The sequence below is a fragment of the Hyaena hyaena genome, unplaced genomic scaffold, assembly GCF_003009895.1.
Source record: "Hyaena hyaena isolate Hyena2069 unplaced genomic scaffold, ASM300989v1 scaffold_8, whole genome shotgun sequence".
NCBI classification, from domain to species: domain Eukaryota; kingdom Metazoa; phylum Chordata; class Mammalia; order Carnivora; family Hyaenidae; genus Hyaena; species Hyaena hyaena.
The window spans coordinates 3329655-3337236 of record NW_024080640.1 but is presented as its reverse complement, the minus strand read 5'-3'; the positions used below and the strand labels follow the sequence as shown (position 1 = coordinate 3337236).

Here is a 7582-nt window from a genome sequence, read left to right as displayed (position 1 = left end):
CAGTTGTTTAAAATGTTTTTTCATGTCAAGTACAAAAATCCAATTTCTACGAGTTTAGGAGTACTGACGTATAATGGCCAAAAACTCCAGTTATTTGACCGTGAAACATGAAAGCAAAAAGGATGGGAGTTCTTTATAGTAAGATAGAATCAGGGTTACAACACTAGTCTTAACCATAGGATCCTATCATTTCCTGGAAGAGCCACAGGAAATATTCACTAGAGCAGTGATCTTTGAGATTGGTCTTAATATCGAGGAGGGGTTCAACATTGGAAGAGTCCAACATTTGCAGATTTGGTGACTAGGCATCTCAGGCAGAGGAATCAAGTGTGGGAACGGTGGTTAGGCCGGAAGGGGCTTCTTAAAGTCCTGAGGTCACCATTCTCCACACCTCCCATCCTCTCCTCACCAAAGGAGGAAAGGATATACTGTCAGACTTAACTCTTGCCGATTGATTATTTGACCTCATTCATGATAGAAGTATTGCTCCAACCTCACATTTACATTTTATACCTTCTTATCTTAAAAGGTTTTTCCATCCTTAAACTTCAAACAAAAACAAAGCAGACCGGCAGATTGTATAGGTAATAACGGAAGAACCAAACTTAGTCATTTGCTGTGTGATGACCTGGGATACCAGGTAGACTTAGCTTCTCACCCCCAGAATGCCCCTCTTCACGGGAAGGAGGTGGCATTCTCCTTTTTGTCGAGGCCTAGATCGTGCCTTCACACAGGTCACCTTCTTCCACATCTTTCCAGCCTTCTTCCTTTCCTTGGTTCGAGCCCCCTACCTCCCACTGAGTCCCAATACACCCAAATCATTATTACTCTAAACAAAAAAGAATCTTTCAATAGTATTTAAAAAGTTAATCCTACTGCTCTACTTCCTCAGCCCCAAGACTCTGCACATTTGAAATTAATTAAAAAATTTTAATACCAGTTTTCCCAACTTAGCAACCACCAGGATGTACCCCTGGACCTCCTATATAACACGGATTTTTGCCAAGCGTGCTATGTGCTGTATTCCTTAGGCAGTGATGTGCTGGAGCCGCCTCAGACCAGCTTGCCAGAGACCAACCTGCTCCTCCCTTCCCAACTCCACGTTCACTGATGCCACTTTGGTAGCTGAAATAAGCAATAGTGGGAGTATTTATATCATGCCAATCAGCAAGTGCTACAAAATCAAGGCTTTTAACAATCAGAGCCGATTGTTAAACATTTACCAGCACACCACTGTTTTAATGATTCTTTTGGTTTCCAGTAATAGAAACCCACTTGAGCTAGAGTAAGCAAAAAGGGGAAATAATTATAAGAATCTGCTAGTGAAGTGTGTGATGCCTATGAATGCATAAACAAAGGGGTCTCAGAAATTAACTAGAACCAGGGACTTGAAAGCCATCAGATCTCTCTCTGCCCTTCACTTTGGTTTCAGTCTTATCTGTCAGTTACAACCTGCCTTCTCTGGTTCCCAGTGTGCATAATGGGAAACATGGACCCTGACAATCTGCCGTAAGTCCAGTCACCTGACACTGATCTCTTTCCTGGTCCCAATTCCAAATCCGCAGGTAGAGACTCTGATAGAAACGAAGTCCTCCTGAAATCCATGCCTGCATAGGGTGAAAGTGGGATGAACAGGCAGGATCACTATGTACCCACATTCATGAGAAGCAGGGGGAAAAGAAACTCCTGGAATAAAAAAGGAATGAGGCTGTCAACGGAAAAGGCCCACAGCATTTATGAAGATCTTTTCTCAGTGTTTAAATAGTTCCCCCTATCGTCATCACAGGCCAAGTCCAGCCCCCATTAAAGGAGCACACACACTTTATTATAAGTTACTTCTCTTCAGGGGTCACGTGGGAGGCTCAGTTGGTTAAGCGACCGACTCTTGGTTTTGACTCAAGTCATGATCTCATGGTTCATGGGTTCGAGCCCCACATCAGGCTCTGTGCTGACAGCTTGGGATTCTGTCTCCTTCTCTTGCTGCCCCTCCCCTGCTCAGTCTCTATCTCTCTTTCTCAAAAATAAATAAACACTAAAAAAATTTTAAACGAATAAATAAATAAATAAATAAATAAAAGAAGTATTTATCTTCTAGGTGAAAGGAGCCTCTCTAAGAATCATAGAGAACAAAAAGATGGCTAAGACCCTGTATTAGGTGCAAGTCACAGAAAAACCAACTTAAAATGCTCAGTAAGACGAAGTTTCTTGCCCAAAAAGAAGTCGAAAGGTAGGATGTTTCCAGAATTTGTAACTTCAGCAACTCAGGTCCTAATCTCTTCCATATTCTTGCTCGGTGGTCTTCAGAGCAATAACCGATACGAATACAGTTCGTTGTCACTGCTCAGCCATCGCATGCAGACTGGACATCATTCACCAAACGAAAAAAGGGCCATTTCTTCGCTGTGCAGGTCTTTAGAAGACTGAAGAAACTTTTCTCAGAATGCCCCCACATCACCACCAGCGAACTTCCCTTTCCAGAATTAGCTCCCATGCCCAAGTGTGCACCACCCCATTGACAAAGGAATGGCGGCAAGAAGGAAGCCCCCCACCAATGCCTTCTGCATCTGAAGAGGTGCAGAGAAAAGAGACAAGAAGACCCTGGCCCGAGGTGGCATTTTTCCAAGTCCCTTTGTCCCACACTCAACTCTGACCTGTTAGTCAGTCTTGCTAACTCTGGCTACAGAGCCCTCCACTGGGGCCTGGTTTTTATCTCCCTGCTTCCCTCTCTTGATTTATACTAATTAGTAGCAGAGTTGGCTCCCCGCCTGATATTCTCACGGCTAAATCAAGATTTTGAGCCCATGAAACTTCATGGTGACAGAAGGCCCTAATAAATGAAGACAATAATAGACAGCAGGCCCCTGTAATAAGGCAGCTTGAGGAATCATCTCTGAAAGCAGCCAAGCTCCAAAGATAAAAGGTGAGGACTAGAAAAGGGCATTGCCTGGGATTATAACATTTTTGTTTTTTGTTTTTTTTTTAAAGTAGTTCATGCATGTCCTTTTGTGCACTGAGCTGTAATCTGCAATGAGAAATAAGTTATTCAAAACAGGACAATTATATGTTTTTTCATAATGCATCTTTCCACTGCCAACTCCTCGAGGTCTCTCTAATAACTTCCAGTCTACATAAAAAAAAAAAAAAAAAAAGCTCCGTTTTCTGTTTTTATCTGTAGCTTTGTTAAATTTAGATCTGAAGTGAGGTTCTTCTTTACACTAAAAAGTGCCTATAAATGTACTATTCAGTTCATATGCAATAGATACTTAAGAAAATATATTTTCTCCCTTTGTCTCCTTCACCATCACTGCATGTTTGCATAGTTTGTATTTCCTCTTACCCTTGCATGCACCTCTGTGACCACATATTCCTGACGGAGAATATCCAGGTGGCCTGGTACTTGGAAACTTGTCAGATGTTATTCAAAGCAATAAAGAACACATCATACGAGTCTTTGGTATATTGTTACAGGGAAACCCTGTTTAGAATTTACTAATTGGGAATTTGTGATAATTTGAGGAAGGGCTGGCTGAAGTTAACCTTTGTACTATCTAAAGGGGAGAGAAAAAGAGTTCACTGAAGTTCTGAATAGTGTAAACAAGATTGGAAGGGGAATAATTATCTACTTAAAAGAACCAGTTGTTTTGAAAAGCTTTAGAAGTATCCTTTTACATACAAACAGGGTAATTACGATTTAAACAAAGGCTGGCCTGTTTCTAAGCCTTCTTTGAAATGTCAATTACAAATTACTCTTGTTTATTCATCAAGGCAAAACCTACCCCTGTTTACCAGGCAACAGTTGGTTAGCTTGCTTCCACCTACTCTATTTGAAAATAATAAACCTGAAGTTCTTTTAAAGCAGTATAGTTTAATTCAAGCTTTTCACTAATCTAGACGGTTGGTCCATCCTACAGTGTGGGTGAAGATTTACTGAGTACTAGCGTACAACACTCGGGAACGCCCAGAGTGACGACCGCCTTCCCTAACTTGGGGGGATAGCTGACTGATACAGAAAATCCACAAAGAAAACTACCCCAGAGCATTGGCTTTTATTTTTCATTTCACCATAGTGAGAAACACATTTTGCATGGAAACTCAGTACGCACACACTGAAACAAAAACAACACTTACACTTATTGTGTGCAGCACACTGTTATTATCTATTTATTTTTTAATGAATGCCAGTCACAGCCCTCTAAAATTGATTGCACAATCCATGAATGGGTTGCTGTTTTGAAAACACGAGGATCTGTTGAGAGACAGTATTCCATCCTGAGAGAAAGGGGCGGGTGCGGTGCAAGAGTTGTGGCTTCTCCCAGTTTTCTTGGCTCTAACCCCAAGTCCTTGGCCATCAGCCTCACTAGTCACTACTGCCTCTTGTAGTGTGCAAGCGCGTTCCTGTCCTCACCAGCCCTTTCAGCCAAGTTTCCAGTTCCTTCCTTTTCTTCAAAAGACCACCCTGAGTTTCCGCCTGAGCTATCGATGAGCTGGCCAGGCTCATCAATGGCAGATGAGGCTCTAAGGCCTCTCCACTCCATGGTAGGGGACCCCCCTACCTGCCTGAAGGGACCACAGATAGGAAGCAAGGCCAAGAATTCCATGCCTCCCCTCAAGCAAGCTACCCAAACAGGTTACAGCCTTCTACCATGAAAAGCGGAGGCTTACTTTCTCCCATGCAGCAAGGAGGGACTGAAGAAGAACTGTAAGCCAACCCTGGGGACCTCATCCTTACAGCTCATGCCAGACTCTACATGCAAGCAACTCCCGGCCACAACTAGTGTTTGCAGCCGGGGTTTCGTGAATTATCTCCCACCACACAGGTTCTGTTCCTCGCTCACTAATCCTCTTCCAACTGTGCCTGGCCATGCTTTGGCTCCTCCCTGACTCCATTGTGCCTTAGTCCATTGATTCTGTGCATTTCTCTCCTTGGCTTGGGATGTCCTCCCTGCTGTGTTTGACCCCTGTTTTGATTTAATGTATTCACAGATTCCCCTAATCTCATTATTATAGCCCTTGGTTTAACTCAATCCTGATTCCTTCTTCTACCCCCACTATCTCCTATCCCCTACTCGAATCTGTTCTGGCCCCATGGAGAAGACCAAGAAAAGTAGCTGTCTTTGCTAGACTCTTCAGATAATAACGTTTATATGACACAATTTGGTTTATACTCTAAATCCACAAGAAAAATTTCTGGGGCATGGGTCCTTACTCTGTTATTTGGAAAATAGTCATCATCTTCCTTTTCCTGGTGAGATTATGTCGCTTGGACATCACTTATGGCTGTGTGAGAGGTGGTGACTGACTTACCTCGAAATCAGGATCCTTTATCTTCAGAGAGTAATGGCGAAGATCAAGGTAATTAAGAGTCCAAGCTCTGAAGCCAGACACTGTGGGTCTAAATCTTGTCCCTGAAACTTGCTACTATATTTTCAGCTTGTTCTTTTGTGTTTTTGTTTGTTGTTTTTTTTGGGGGGGGGTTGTTTTTGTTTGTTTGTGCTATTTTGGTAAACAACAAGCATCTCAATCATATCAAGTTAGAGATTCCAGAATTATTCACTACGTCTTATATACTGGCCCCCGTCCTGCTGTCTCTGTCTCCGATTTCCCCGACACTTTCTTTTTGTATTTATTCAACTGCATTATTTATCTGTCATGTTTTCTGGCACCCTACTGGGTCATAGAGATACTAAGATGACAAATCATGGACTCTACCTTTAAAGGTGGACAAATATGTATAGGAAACAGAGAGACTTGCAAACAAATCCATTCATTAAAAATGTTAAGGATGCTGAGATAGAGAATGTTTCAAGGTACATTAGGGCATAAGGGGTGCACAGTGTGTTTCCTCTGCCTGAGGGAACAATGTGAAAGAGGGTGTCAAGGAGTAAGAGAAGTTTTCATGGAAAAGGTCGATGCTTGAGGGGACTCTTGAAGTCCTGCTTTTTGCTCATGGCCTCAGACCTGTTCCAATACTCGGGCAATCTGAACAAGACAGTCTCCACAAAAAAAGCTCAGAACACCCCATGTTCTGGATTCTAGGGACCTAGTTCCAGTGGTTGGGGCTCCCACATTGCCCCCCCAGTTCCCTTTGTTGCAATCAGCTAAGAAAGCTACTATTAGCAGCAGTAACCCCTGAGCTGCAGTAACCCCTGAGCTGAAAGTCATGGCTTGTGATCTCTCTGCCAGTGAGTCATGAAAGGCTCAGTCCATAGTATCAGGGCTGAAGTCTTTATCACTTATAATACCTAAGTCCTTCCCCAAAATTTAAGCCCTTCTTTGAACTCTAGCCCAGGACTACAGTCCCTACTGTTTATCTTGTCCTTGCCAGCCCTCTTCTCTGGGATTTGGGGCCTCCTTTCATATCCCACTATCTGCTATCTATCTGGAAAATGGTTTCCGGAATGGCCACCCATCTACAGAGGCCTACCTGAATGCCTCACTGCTCGGGGTCCCACTTAACTAAAAAGCCCAGCCCCATGTATGTCTGGATTGTGGCTAACTTTCCATAAAGACTCTCTCTGACCAAACTTTAGTCAGGCTCCTCTGAGCCCTCTCCACAACCAGATCTCAACTTTGGTGTCTGGCCCAAGTTTTAGCAAGAATCCAGCTAAGCACCTTTAGTGAGAGCTTCCCAACTCTTCATATCTGATCATATCCTCATCATCTATCTTTGATGTCTAAGTCCTTGGCTATCTTTAGCAAGAATCCTGTTAGGTCAGTTTGGCAAGAATCCTCTATCCTTGAGGTCTCCTCATAGTAATCTTCCACTCATTAACCCCTTTACCCTGTTCCTTGGCTATAAATCACCCCTTGTCCTTGCTGTATTTGGAGTTGAGCTTGATTTCCTCCCTTTTTGCAAGAGATTTGACCCCTATTACAATAGTCTTTCTCTTTTCAAGCGATGGTTGATAGATTTTCTTTTGTAGCACTTTGTGGCAGAGTTATCTTTTTAATTCTTTAATCTCATCTTTATTGAGATATAATTCCAACTTTTTTGTATAAGTTTAAGGGGTACAACATGATGATTTGATACACATATATATCGTGAAAGATTACCACAATAAGGTTATTAAGCACCTCCGTCACCTCACATGATTAACATTTTGCTGTGTGTGGTGAGAACATTTTAGATTTTCTCTTAGCAACTTTCAACTGTGGAATTGTAACGGCATTGTTAACTCGAGTCACTATGCTGTATATTAGATAACCCGAAATGTATTCACCTTACAGCTGGCAGTTTGGACACTGACCAACATCTCCTCATTTTCTCCAGCCCCAGCCCCTGGCAACCACTGTTCTATTCTGTTTGTGTGAGTTTGGCTTGCTTAGATTACACATATAAGTGTGATTATACAGTCTTTGTCTTTCTCTGTCTGACTTATTTAAAAGTATGGAGCACTTCACAAATTTGCATGGCACCCTTGCGCCAGGGCTGTGTTAATCTTTAATAGTTCCAATTTTAGTATGTGTGCTGCCAAAGTGAGCAGTACAGTTGTCTTGAATAAAGTTCTCCTTACCATATTTAACACGTGTCAAAAAATTTTTTTCTTTAACACTTGCCACGCCCTTTGGACAATAACCATGG

The 7582-nt window shown here is 42.5% G+C and overlaps 1 non-coding gene across 1 annotated transcript; it reads right to left on the bottom strand.

The window, feature by feature from the left end:
• Positions 1–7381: 7381 nt before the first annotated feature.
• Positions 7382–7484, bottom strand: LOC120239648. The gene has a single exon (XR_005530480.1). It is a non-coding gene; the product is annotated as a U6 spliceosomal RNA (small nuclear RNA).
• Positions 7485–7582: the final 98 nt, after the last annotated feature.